The sequence below is a fragment of the Choloepus didactylus genome, chromosome X (genome assembly GCF_015220235.1).
Source record: "Choloepus didactylus isolate mChoDid1 chromosome X, mChoDid1.pri, whole genome shotgun sequence".
Classification (NCBI taxonomy): Eukaryota; Metazoa; Chordata; class Mammalia; order Pilosa; family Megalonychidae; genus Choloepus; species Choloepus didactylus.
The window spans coordinates 74,323,556-74,336,642 of NC_051334.1; the positions used below are offsets into that span (position 1 = coordinate 74,323,556).

Here is a 13,087-nt window from a genome sequence, read left to right on the forward strand (position 1 = left end):
GGATAAAAAAGGAAGACCCAACTATATATACTACTAAAAGAAACATGCTTTCAATATTAAGAAACAGGTAATTTAAAAAGAAAAAGGTGGAAAAGTTATACCATGTGAATGTCCATCTAAACAAAGCTGGAATGGCTCTATTAATATCAAAATTGATCACAGAGCAAAGAATATTACCGGTGACAAAAAATCATTTTGTAATGATAAAGAGGTCAGTTCATCAGGAGGACTAACAATCCTAAGTGTTTAGGCACTTAAAAAAACTTCAAAATACATGAAGCAAAAACTCATAGGACTGTGTGTGGTAGGTAGAATAACGGCCCCCCAAAGACGTCCATATCAAAATTCTTGAAACCTGTGAATATGTTGCCTTCCATTGTAAAAGAGACTTTGTAGGAATCCTGAGATGGGGCACTTATTCTGGATTATCTGGGTGGGTCCAATGTCATCACAAGGCTCCTTATAAGGGGACAGGAAAGTGAAAGTCAGAAGAAATGTGATGGTGGAAGCAGAGGTCAGAGAGGGAGAAAGAGAGAACTAAAGATGCTTCATAGCTGGCTTTGAAAATGGAGGAAGAAGGTCACAAGCCAAGGAATCCAGGTGGGCTCTAGAAGCCGGAAAAGGCAAGAGAACTGACTCTCCCCAGAGCCTCCAGAAGGAATGCAGCCCTGACAACACCTTAATTTTAGTCCCTTGAAATATCAATTTTGGAATTCTGACCTCCAGAACTGTGAGATAATAGTAAGTCTGTGGTGAATTTTCTTTTCTCATTTGTTATTTAGTTTTGTGAGTTTCTTTTTTATTGGAGAAGTTGGGGGTTTGCAGAACAATCATGCATATATCACCCTACTGGGAAAATGATTTTATATCTGTGTGTGTAAAACTGTGTGTGTATATATCTAGAATATATTAAAAAAAACTCATACAACTCAACAACAAACAGAAAAACAACTCAATTAAGAAACAGGCAAAAGACTTAAACAGACACAAAAAGACAAATATTGTATGAATATGTATTGTATTGTATATGAAATAATTAGAATATGTAAATTCATCATCACCTTGCATTGGTATGGCACTTTTGTTACAATTGATGAAAGACATTTTTATAATTGTACTAACTATATTCTATGGTTTAACTTAGGGTCCACTGCTTATGTAGTGCAATTCCACAGAGTTTTAAAAAATTTTTATTCTAGTAACATATATATACAACCTAAAATTCCCCCCTTTAACCACATTCAGATATGTATTTCAGTGCTGTTAATTATGTTCACCACCCTCCACTACCAAAACATTTTCATTGTTCCAAATAGAAACACTGTACATTTTAAGCCTTAACCCTATTCCCTATCCCCACCCTGTTCCCTGGTAACCTTTATTCTAGATTCTGACTCTTATGAGTTTGCTTATTCTAATTATTTCATATCAGTGAGATCATACAGCATTTTTCATTTTGTTTCACTTCTGGTTTGATGACAATGATCACTTCCCATTTAAGGGTATGAATACTCTACACATATAAAAGTCACTTTTTCACTGACTCCTAATTTTAGGTTATAAACTGAAGCGCTTGGCTCTGGTTCAACTATTTCCTTTGCAATTGCAAAATCAACTCCAATATCTAGCTGGTTGTTTTACCACTTAGTTTCCCAAACCAACAGCTTTCCCATACCAATATGTAACCTTTAAAATGTGTTTTTGTGCCCATCCTATTTATGGTTGCTAGACTTTAGCTCACAAAATAGCAGCTGAATGAGAATCCTGCATTCATAGAATTTAGAGCTAGGAGGAACCTTAAAGATTATTTATTCCAACCTCCTCTATCCCTCCTCCTACCACCACCCCCCCCTTATTTACAGAAGCAACTGATTCCCTGTATTAGTTTTGTATTGCTGTGGAAACAAATTACCACAAATTTAGCAGCTTAAAACAATACCATTTATTATCTCACAATTCTGTAGATCTGGCTCAAATGACTACTGTGCTTAGGGTAGCACCAAGGCAAAACTAAAGTATTGCCTATTTCTTATCTGGAGGCTGTGGGGGAGAATTCACTTCCAGGCTAATTCAGGTTATTGGTAGAATTCAGTTCTGAGGTAAGAGAACTGAGGTCCCATTTTCTTGCTGGTTTTTGGTCTGGGGTCATTCTCAGCTTCTAGAGACTACCTGCATTCCTTGGTTCATGGCTCACTCCATCTTCAAAGCCAGCAACACTGTGCTGAATTCTTGTGTTTTCAACCTGTCTGTCTTCCCTTCTGTATTCCTCTTCTACTTTTAAGGGTTCATGGGATTCTATTGGGCCCACATGGAAAATCAAGGATAATCTCCCTATTTTAAGGTTAAATGATTGGTAACCTTAATTACATAAACAAAGTTCCTTTTGCCATATAAGTTAACATTCACAGTCCTAAGGATTATATCATGGAAGCTCCTTAGGGGTCATTATTCAGCCTACTACAGGCCCTGAGAAACTAAATAAATCATCCCAGGTCCCAAATCATTCAGTGAGTAGTAGCAGGGGCTCATTCCAAAATACCACACATTGCCTCTTGTAGAGATATACTTAGCTGCTCATGCTAAATAGTGTTTTAGCAATCATCACTTCAATGTCTGTAAGTGGGGCCCAGTATCAGAAAGATTGTCCTGCAATTGACTCTCAGACATAGCTCAGAAGTAACGCTAATAAAAATGTTAAATGCAACATCTCTATCATGTTCAGGACTACTGATTTTATTTAAAATGGAGGACATGAATCCTACTCTGAAGGCATAAAGCTCAAATTGGAATAAAATATTGTATTAGCTCCAATACTTTTTCAGAAGGAAAAACAGCTGGAGTCTACGGAATGCTTACTATGTGCCAGGAATTTTACATGAATTAATTTACTTAATCCTCAAACAACCCTAACAGGTAAGTACAACTATAGATAGAAAACTGAAGCATAGTTTAAACAACTTGCACAAGGCTAAACTTCTGCAAAGTGGAGGAACCAGGACTTTAATGTAATCTGACTTTAGAGCCCACCTTATTAACTACTATTCTATTCTGGATGAGTTTAAGGCAGCAGATTGGGCCCATTTATTTACCTAAAAAATAACAGAATAAATCCAAGAATAAATCTGTAGCAGAGCCAGAGAACAGGAAAAACATGTTATCAGTGGTTAGAATCTTTGAAGAATTTCTGTAATTAAAAAGCAAATGCAATTGGAATGATGGAAAATCAAGAGATGAGAATCCTGAAACCCTGGAGAAACACGGGAAGGGGACTTGTGAAGAAATGAGTAGATAGGTTCCCTCCCCCAAAAAAGCCTAGGAAAAAACCCAATCTCAGAAATTAGTAGGGGATAGGAGTAACTGGTGATGCTAATACATGAATTGCAGAAACTGAATTCCCCACTCTGTCACAAGGAGTAGAGGGTGCTGATATTTGACCTCAGGCTACTACTGTTAAGCAGCATTGTAAATGAAGTAAGGAATAGGTCACGGGGGCCTCCCAACTTGAACATGGAGGACAGGGAGACTGTAGACATGAGGAAATGGAATGGGGAAAAGGAAAATCAATCAGCACAGCTGTGAAAGTGCTCAGCTGACAAGAGAACATATTCTCCACTTTCCAAATAAAGGTGAGGTTGAGGGCTAGTGTCTCTAGCCCACCAGAATAGCTAGTTGCTAAAGTTGCCCTCCCAATGAACTACATTTCCTTGTATTAATGCCCTGTGTAGTCCTCTCCCCTTGAGACTGGGCTGGCTCTGTGACTCACTTCTTTTTTTAACTTTTCATTCTAAAATACAGGACAGTTATAAAAATAATACAAACCCCATATAAAGAACTCCAACATACTCTTACCCCCACCCCCAGATAGCCAGAGCCACCAATTTTAACTTTTTGCCACATTTACCATACCATTCTATCTATCCATCTATCTATCCTTCTATCAATCCATTTTCAGAACTCTTGAGTATAGGTTGTACATATCATGCTCCTGGAACACTTTAATATTACCATGTACATTTCCTAAGAACAAGGATATTCACTTATGTAACTAGCTGAAGTAGTTATCAAGTTCAAGCAACTTAACATTGATATAAAGCTTCCAGTCTGTACTTCAATTTTTCTATGTCCCAATAATGTCCCTTTGAGCCTTTTCTCTTCCCTTACTTAGATCATATCCAGGATCATGTACTGCATTTAATTGTCATTATCACTTTAGCTGCTCTTTCTTTGTGTGTGTGTGTGGGGGGGGTACACATATACAATAAAAATTTTCTGGTCTCAACAACTCCCAAGCATACAATTCAGTGGGATTATTAATCACATTCACAATATTGCAGTACCATCACCACAGTCCATTACTAAAACTTTCTTATATCCCCAAACAGAAACCCTACACCCATTATGCATAAACTCTCCATTCCCCTCCCTCCAGTTCCTCGCAACCTGTATTCTAATTCCTGTTTCTATGAGTTTGGCATATTCTCCAATACTTTCTTTGTAGTTACTATGAGGCTTAAATTTAACATCCTAAATCTATACCAATATCATTTGCTTTGATAGGAACTTAACTTCAGTAGTATACACAAACTAAGTTCCTATATTCCTCTGCCCCCCCCACCTTCATGTAGTTCTTGTCATATATTATATATTTATATATTTTTATGAGTCTATAACCACTGACTTATCATTACATTTTATGCATTTGCCTTTTAGATCCTGTAGGAAGGAAAAATTGGAGTTACAAATAAAAAATACAACAGTACTGGCATTTACATTTACCCATGTCATTGCCCTCACCAGAGATCCTTATTTCTTCATAAGGTTTAAGTCTATTGTCTATTGTCCTTTTCTTTCAACCTGCAAAACTCTCTTTAGCATCCCTGTAGGTCCAGTCTACTGGTGATGAACTTCGTCAGCTTAGGTTTATCTGGGAATGTCTCGATCTCTCCCTCATTTTTGTAAGACAGTTTTGCCGGATATTGAATTCTTGGTTGGCAAGTTTTTCAGCATATTATGTCATCCCACTGACTTCTTGCTTTCATGGTTTCTGAGGAGAAATTGGCACTTACTCTTATTGAAACTCCCTTGTGTGTTAACATGTTGCTTCTCTCTGGAGTCTTTCAGAATCCTGTCTTTTTATCTGGCATTCGACAGTCTGATTAGAACAGGCTATGGCATGGGTCCATTTGGGCTTATCTTGTTTGAAGTTCGCTGATACTTTCTTGCATGTGTATATTCACTTCTTTTGTTAAATTTGGGAAGTTTTCAGCCATTATTTCCTGGACTATTCTCTATGTCCCTTTATCGTTTTCTTCTCCTTCTGGAAGTCCCACAATGTCTATATTGCTATCCTTGATGGTGTCCCACAGATTCTTCAGGCTCTGTTCACTTTTCACTCTTTCTTCCTCCTGCTCCTCAAACTGAATGATTTCAGTTGTTTTATTTTCAAGCTTACTGGTTCTTTCTTCTGCCAACTCCAATCTGCTGTTGAATCCCTCTGGTGAATTTTTAATTTTTGCTACTGTGGTCTTTGGTTCTGTATGGTTCTTTTTCATTATTTCCATCTCTATTGACAGTCATTTTGTGTTAATCATTTTCCTGATTTCCTTTAGTTCTTTGTCCATGCTTTCATTTAGCTCTTTGACCATATTTAGGGCCATTTTAAAAGAGTCTTTGTCTGATATGTCCCAGATCTGGTCTTCCTCACTGATGGCTTATAATGCTTGAAACTTCTCCTTTGCCTGGGCCATTTCTTTCTGTTTCTTTGTAGGTTTTGTAACCTTTTGTTGAAAGCTGGACATCTTGATACTTTAATGTAGTGCTGAAATTCAGACTCTGTGTCCTTGGTTCCTTAAGCTTGTATCCAGCTAGTATTATGACCAACTTTTCCTTGAATGCCCGGAGCTAACAACAAAAACAAAAAACAATGAAGAAAACAAAACACCTCTCCCACTTTTTGCAGATTGACCTCTGCTAGTGCTCTCCTTTAGGGCTTATCTATACAATGGGTTGCATGAGAACAGTTCCAGGTTAAAGCATGGGGGCCTCCCTGATCCTTTCTGTGCAAGTGTCTTGCCTGGGCACACGTGGCCCTAAGATTCCCCTCTTTACATGGTTACGCATGTCCCCTTTTCCATAGGAAAGTTTCCTCACAGTCCCAGGTACTGCACTGTATGTCCTATACCCAGCAACCCCTTGCTGGAAATGTGATTCCTAACAATAAACTCATAAAAAAATGTTCAGTACAACAAAAAATCTGGATGCCCTACAAAGTACTTATATGGATATTCAACCTGAAACAGGGGAGTAGATGAAAGAGTTATAGTGCTAACTCTTACCACAGACAGCTTAGATAGTGGCTGATATATGGCAATATCCATGTCAATATGAGTAACTTAAATCCCAGATGGCAATGGATGTATGCTTTTATTTCCTTGTGGCTGATAACCTTTTAGATTTATCCCAGAAAGGAATGAGTATAAGACTATGAGGGCTTCAATGCTGTATCTGTTTCTTTTTCTATATTTTCAGGATATTAACTCACACATCTCAGTTAGCTTGTCATTTCTCCAACCCACTTCAAGTACTTATGATTATACTATCAGAAGAATGTATTTCATGTAAACAGACGATTTAAAAGATTTGCTGGATTACTAAGTATGATTTCATTATATGTTGTCTTATATCTTAGGGCCAAACATTTTTTTTGGTCTGTAGAAAAATAATATTTGATATATTAAATTTTCTCTAAACAGAACTTTTCAGGAACTCATTTGAAACATTTTTATTGCAACATTCAACAGCGAGTTCAAAGAGTATTATATTAATAAGACAACATCAGGCCTTAAATGCCATAGGAAGGCTGGGAACAAAGTGGTTAACCTGCAAGGCTTTTTATTCTTTATTTTTACATTATGAGCCTAATCAAATTGTTTCCCCTATACTTTCTAACAGTGACTTCCCAAGATTCTGATCTTGACTTTTCAAACCTGATTCTGCTCTCCTCTGTTCTTGATTTTAGTCTGGTAATATCAATATAAACTCCTATGTTCTTTTTTTGTCTTTTGATTTGTTGCATTGGCTTTCCTAGATCACTACCTCCAGGTTTCTGATTCTGTATTGCTAGTCTCATTCCAGCTAAATATTCCTTTGCATTATTATTTGATTTGGTATTCTTGTTGCTGGAATAAACAGTAATTGATTAATTAATCCAACTTAATCAGTAGCAAATGAAAGGCCTGTGCCCTTTTGCCTATATCAATATAAAATGATCTATGCTATTATTACAACTAGGAAAAATTATGCACCAATGTAAAAAACGAGTTGAAGAGAATATAAAAACCAAAAACAGATTATTTGCAAGGATAATAAGATTAGATATGATCTTTTTTATTTTAAAATTTTCATTACAGTCATGGTGTGTTTGTATAGTAAAAAAATAGATAAAAATTTTTAAAAGAAGGAATTAAAGCTCAAGGTGAGGAGATACTAACTTTGCCAGTTTGGATATATTATGTCCCCCAGAAAAAGCCATGTTCTTTGATGCAATCTTGTGGGGGCAGAGGCATTGGTGTTGATTAGGGTGGAACCTTTGGGTTAGGCTATTTCCAAACAGATGAGATGTGACTCACCCAACTGTGGGTAATACCTTTGACTGGATTATTTCTATGGAGGAGTGGCCCCGCCCATTCAGCATGGATCTTGATTGGTTACTGGAGTATTTTCAAAAGAGCCACACAGGCCCAGACGCTTGCTACAGATGAGAGACATTTTGAAGACGGCCAGTGAAAGTGGATATTTTGGAGAATGCCATTTTGAAACGCCACCCAGGAGCAAAGGACCAGCAGATGCCAGCCATGTGCCTTCCCAGCTAACAGAGGTTTTCCAGATGCCCATGGCCTTTCTCCAGTGAAGGTACCCTATTGTTAATGCCTTACCTTGGACACTTTATGGCTGTAAGACTGTAATTTTGTAACCAAACAAACCCCCTTTATAAAAGCCAATCCATTTCTGGTGTTTTGCAAAACGGCAGCATTAGCAAACCGGAATAGTAACCTAATACTCAGTTGCTCTAAAAGAGTTCAGGGCCCCTAGATCAAATGAGTTTGCATTAGAAAGTACTAAGAAAATTTATAGATGAGACTCATAAATTCTAGAAGTTTTTAAGAAATGATGGAAAATCAGAAGGGTGATGAAGACTGGAAAAAGACAAAGTTATGACTTTTTTAAAGAGGGGACAGTAGATTCCCAAACCATGCCACTCAAAGCATGGTCCACAGACCAAAAGCATAGGCATCACCTGGGAGCTTGTTAGAAATGCAGATTTTAGACCCCATCCCAGACCTACTGAATCAAAATCTGCATTTTAACAAGATCTTCAGCTGGTCATATTCACATTATATTTGAGAAGCAGAAACATAAACCTGTAAGGATTCACTGAGAAAAAAGCACGCCAAATTAACCTTATTTTATCTTTTGATAAGTTTACTTGAATGTCAAAAGATTAAATGGACATAATCTAACAATTTCAGGAAACTGACTCATAATAACAGAGGATCAAGCCACCTACCTGCTTTTCTAAAATCTGAAGCATATCCTCTTCCCTTATATAGTACCATATATTACAAGAATCTTATAGGAGTATAACCTAAAGTTTTCTGCTGTCAGGCCCCTAATGAAGCTTGAGTGGAAACAGTGAATTTCAAAAGAGACATGGTATTTCCATCCATTCATTTACATATTAGAAATTTTATGCTTGTATCAAGGTGGATCATCAGAAAACAAGGTCTGGACTACATTAGCATAGTCCACTGCAGAAATGAATTCATTTTGCTAACAGTTAATGTTCTGCACTTAGTTTCTGTTGCTGAAAGAAACTTCTATACATAAAATGTACTCATGTTTTTACTATAAAATTATTGTTAAAGGCATTATCCATTATGTAATGGAACTTCCTATACTGTCTACAGAATGCCAAGTATGTAACACAAATGAGCGTACAGACTATGTTTAAGAAAAATCAACTGTCAGAAATGTAACCGAACTTTATTGTTAAATGAATGATGGCATAAGCATGTAACATAATACAGACAGGTAAGAAAACAGAAGCTATATTTAAAATTTGAAATCTAAAATTAGTAATACATAAGTTTATCAAATTTTTCTTTTGAAATTGGTTACTCCATGATTTGGAAATAGAAACTTGAAATGCTAATATGTCAATGTCCACATGGGCTGCATAGGGAATGAGTAGATACTTAAATGGAAATTTCAGTACTGTTACCAAGAGGAAGGCAGAATGACTGGATGATGGGTGTCTATGCTGGTGTGGATATATTATGCCCACCCTCCCAAAAGCCATGTTCTTTAATGCAATCTTGTGGGGGCAGATTTATTAGTCTTTTTGATTAGGGTATAAACTTTCGATTGAGTGTTTCCATGGAGATGTCACTCCCCAACTGTGTGTGATACTTTTGATTAGATTATTTCCATGGAGGTGAGGCCCCACCCATTCAGGGTGGGTCTTGATTAGTTCACTGATCTCTTAAAGAGAGCTAAGAGCTGACATAGATTCTTTTTTTTTTTAAATCATCATTTTATTGAGATATATTCACATACCACGCAGTCATACAAAACAAATCGTACTTTCGATTGTTTACAGTACCATTACACAGTTGTACAGTCATCACCTAAATCAATCCCTGACACCTTCATTAGCACACACACAAAAATAACAAGAATAATAATTAGAGTGAAAAAGAGCAATTGAAGTAAAAAAGAACACTGGGTACCTTTGTCTGTTTGTTTCCTTCCCCTATTTTTCTACTCATCCATCCATAAACTAGACAAAGTGGAGTGTGGTCCTTATGGCTTTCCCAATGCCATTGTCACCCCTCATAAGCTACATTTTTATACAACTGTCTTCGAGATTCATGGGTTCTGGGTTGTAGTTTGATAGTTTCAGGTATCCACCACCAGCTACCCCAATTCTTTAGAACCTAAAAAGGGTTGTCTAAAGTGTGCATAAGAGTGCCCTCCAGAGTGACCTCTCGGCTCGTTTTGGAATCTCTCTGCCACTGAAGCTTATTTCATTTCCTTTCACATCCCCCTTTTGGTCAAGAAGATGTTCTCCGTCCCACGATGCCGGGTCCACATTCCTCCCCGGGAGTCATATTCTACGTTGCCAGGGAGATTCACTCCCCTGGGTGTCTGATCCCACGTAGGGGGGAGGGCAGTGATTTCACCTTTCAAGTTGGCTTAGCCAGAGAGAGAGGGCCACTTCTGAGCAACAAAGAGGCATTCAGGAGGAGACTCTTAGGCACAAATATAGGGAGGCCTAGCCTCTCCTTGGCACCAACGGTCTTCCCAAGGGTAAAACTCATGGCAGAGGGCTCAACCCATCAAACCACCAGTCCCCCACGTCTGCGGCCATGCCAGCAACCATGGAGGTGGGTTAGGCGAATACCCCTGCACTCTCCACAGGCCCCCCAAGGGGGCGCTAAATCTTTTTTTTTTTCCTTGTTTTTCTTTCTTTCTTTTTTTTTTTTTTTAACTTTCCCTTCTTTTTTAAATCAACTGTATGAAAAAAAAAGTTAAAAAGAAAACAAACATACAATAAAAGAACATTTCAAAGAGACCATAACAAGGGAGTAAGAAAAAGACAACTAACCTAAGATAACTGCTTAACTTCCAACATGTTCCTACTTTACCCCAAGAAAGTTACATAATATAGCAACATTTCTGTGAACTTGTTCCTACTATATCCATCAGAATTTAACAGACCATAGTCATTTCTGGGCATCCCCAGAACGTTAAATAGCTTATCTGTTCTTCTTGGATTATTGTTCCCCCTTCCTTAATTGCTCTCTACCGCTAGTTCCCCTACATTCTACATTATAAACCATTTGTTTTACATTTTTCAAAGTTCACATTAGTGGTAGCATATAATATTTCTCTTTTTGTGCCTGGCTTATTTCGCTCAGCATTATGTCTTCAAGGTTCATCCATGTTCTCATATGTTTCACGAGATCGTTCCTTCTTACTGCCGCGTACTATTCCATCGTGTGTATATACCACATTTTATTTATCCACTCATCTGTTGAAGGACATTTGGGATGTTTCCATCTCTTGGCAATTGTGAATAATGCTGCTATGAACATTGGCGTGCAGATATCTGTTCGTGTCACTGCTTTCCGATCTTCCGGGTATATACCGAGAAGTGCAATCGCTGGATCGAATGGTAGCTCTATATCTAGTTTTCTAAGGAACTGCCAGACTGACTTCCAGAGTGGCTGAATCATTATACAGTCCCACCAACAATGAATAAGAGTTCCAATTTCTCCACATCCCCTCCAGCATTTGTAGTTTCCTGTTTGTTTAATGGCAGCCATTCTAACCGGTGTTAGATGGTATCTCATTGTGGTTTTAATTTGCATCTCTCTAATAGCTAGTGAAGCTGAACATTTTTTCATGTGTTTCTTGGCCATTTGTATTTCCTCTTCAGAGAACTGTCTTTTCATATCTTTTGCCCATTTTATAATTGGGCTGTCTGTACTATTGTCACTGAGTTGTAGGATTTCTTTGTATATGCAAGATATCAGTCTTTTGTCAGATACATGGTTTCCAAAAATTTTTTCCCATTGAGTTGGCTGCCTCTTTACCTTTTTGAGAAATTCCTTTGAGGTGCAGAAACTTCTAAGCTTGACGAGTTCCCATTTATCTATTTTCTCTTTTGTTGCTTGTGCTTTGGGTGTAAGTCTAGGAAGTGACCGCCTAATACAAGGTCTTGAAGATGTTTTCCTACATTATCTTCTAGGAGTTTTATGGTACTTTCTTTTATATTGAGATCTTTGGTCCATTTTGAGTTAATTTTTGTGTAGGGGGTGAGGTAGGGGTCCTCTTTCATTCTTTTGGATATGGATATCCAACTCTCCCAGCCCCATTTGTTGAAAAGACCATTATGGCTCAGTTCAGTGACTTTGGGGGCCTTATCAAAGATCAGTCGGCCATAGATCTGAGGGTCTATCTCTGAATTCTCAATTCGATTCCATTGATCTATATGTCTATCTTTGTGCCAGTACCATGCTGTTTTGGCAACTGTGGCTTTATAATAAGCTTCAAAGTCAGGGAGTGTAAGTCCTCCCACTTCGTTTTTCTTTTTTAGAGTGTCTTTAGCAATTCGAGGCATCTTCCCTTTCCAAATAAATTTGATAACTAGCTTTTCCAAGTCTGCAAAGTAGGTTGTTGGAATTTTGATTGGGATTGCATTGAATCTATAGATGAGTTTGGGTAGAATTGACATCTTAATGACATTTAGCCTTCCTATCCATGAACATGGAATATTTTTCCATCTTTTAAGGTCCCCTTCTATTTCTTTTAGTAGAGTTATGTAGTTTTCTTTGTATAGGTCTTTTACATCTTTGGTTAAGTTTATTCCTAGGTACTTGATTTTTTTAGTTGCTATTGAAAATGGTATCTTTTTCTTGAGTGTCTCTTCAGTTTGTTCATTTCTAGCATATAGAAACATTACTGACTTATGTGCATTAATCTTGTATCCCGCTACTTTGCTAAATTTGTTTATTAGCTCTAGTAGCTGTATCGTCGATTTCTCAGGGTTTTCTAGATATAAGATCATATCATCTGCAAACAATGACAGTTTTACTTCTTCTTTTCCAATTTGGATGCCTTTTATTTCTTTGTCTTCCCGGATTGCCCTGGCTAGCACTTCCAGCACAATGTTGAATAACAGTGGTGACAGCGGGCATCCTTGTCTTGTTCCTGATCTTAGAGGGAAGGCTTTCAGTCTCTCACCATTGAGTACTATGCTGGCTGTGGGTTTTTCATATATGCTCTTTATCATGTTGAGGAAGTTTCCTTCAATTCCTACCTTTTGAAGTGTTTTTATCAAAAAGGGATGTTGGATTTTGTCAAATGCTTTTTCAGCATCTATTGAGATGATCAATTGATTTTTCCCTTTCGAGTTTTTAATGTGTTGTAATACATTGATTGTTTTTCTTATGTTGAACCATCCTTGCATGCCTGGAATCAACCCCACTTGGTCATGGTGTATGATTTTTTTAATGTGTCTTTG

At 37.5% G+C, this 13,087-nt stretch overlaps 1 protein-coding gene across 1 annotated transcript in view; it reads right to left on the minus strand.

Moving 5' to 3' along the window:
* The window catches only part of TEX11 (testis expressed 11), a 508,239-nt gene that overhangs the window by 270,499 nt on the left and 224,653 nt on the right, over positions 1-13,087 (minus strand). The window lies entirely within an intron of this gene.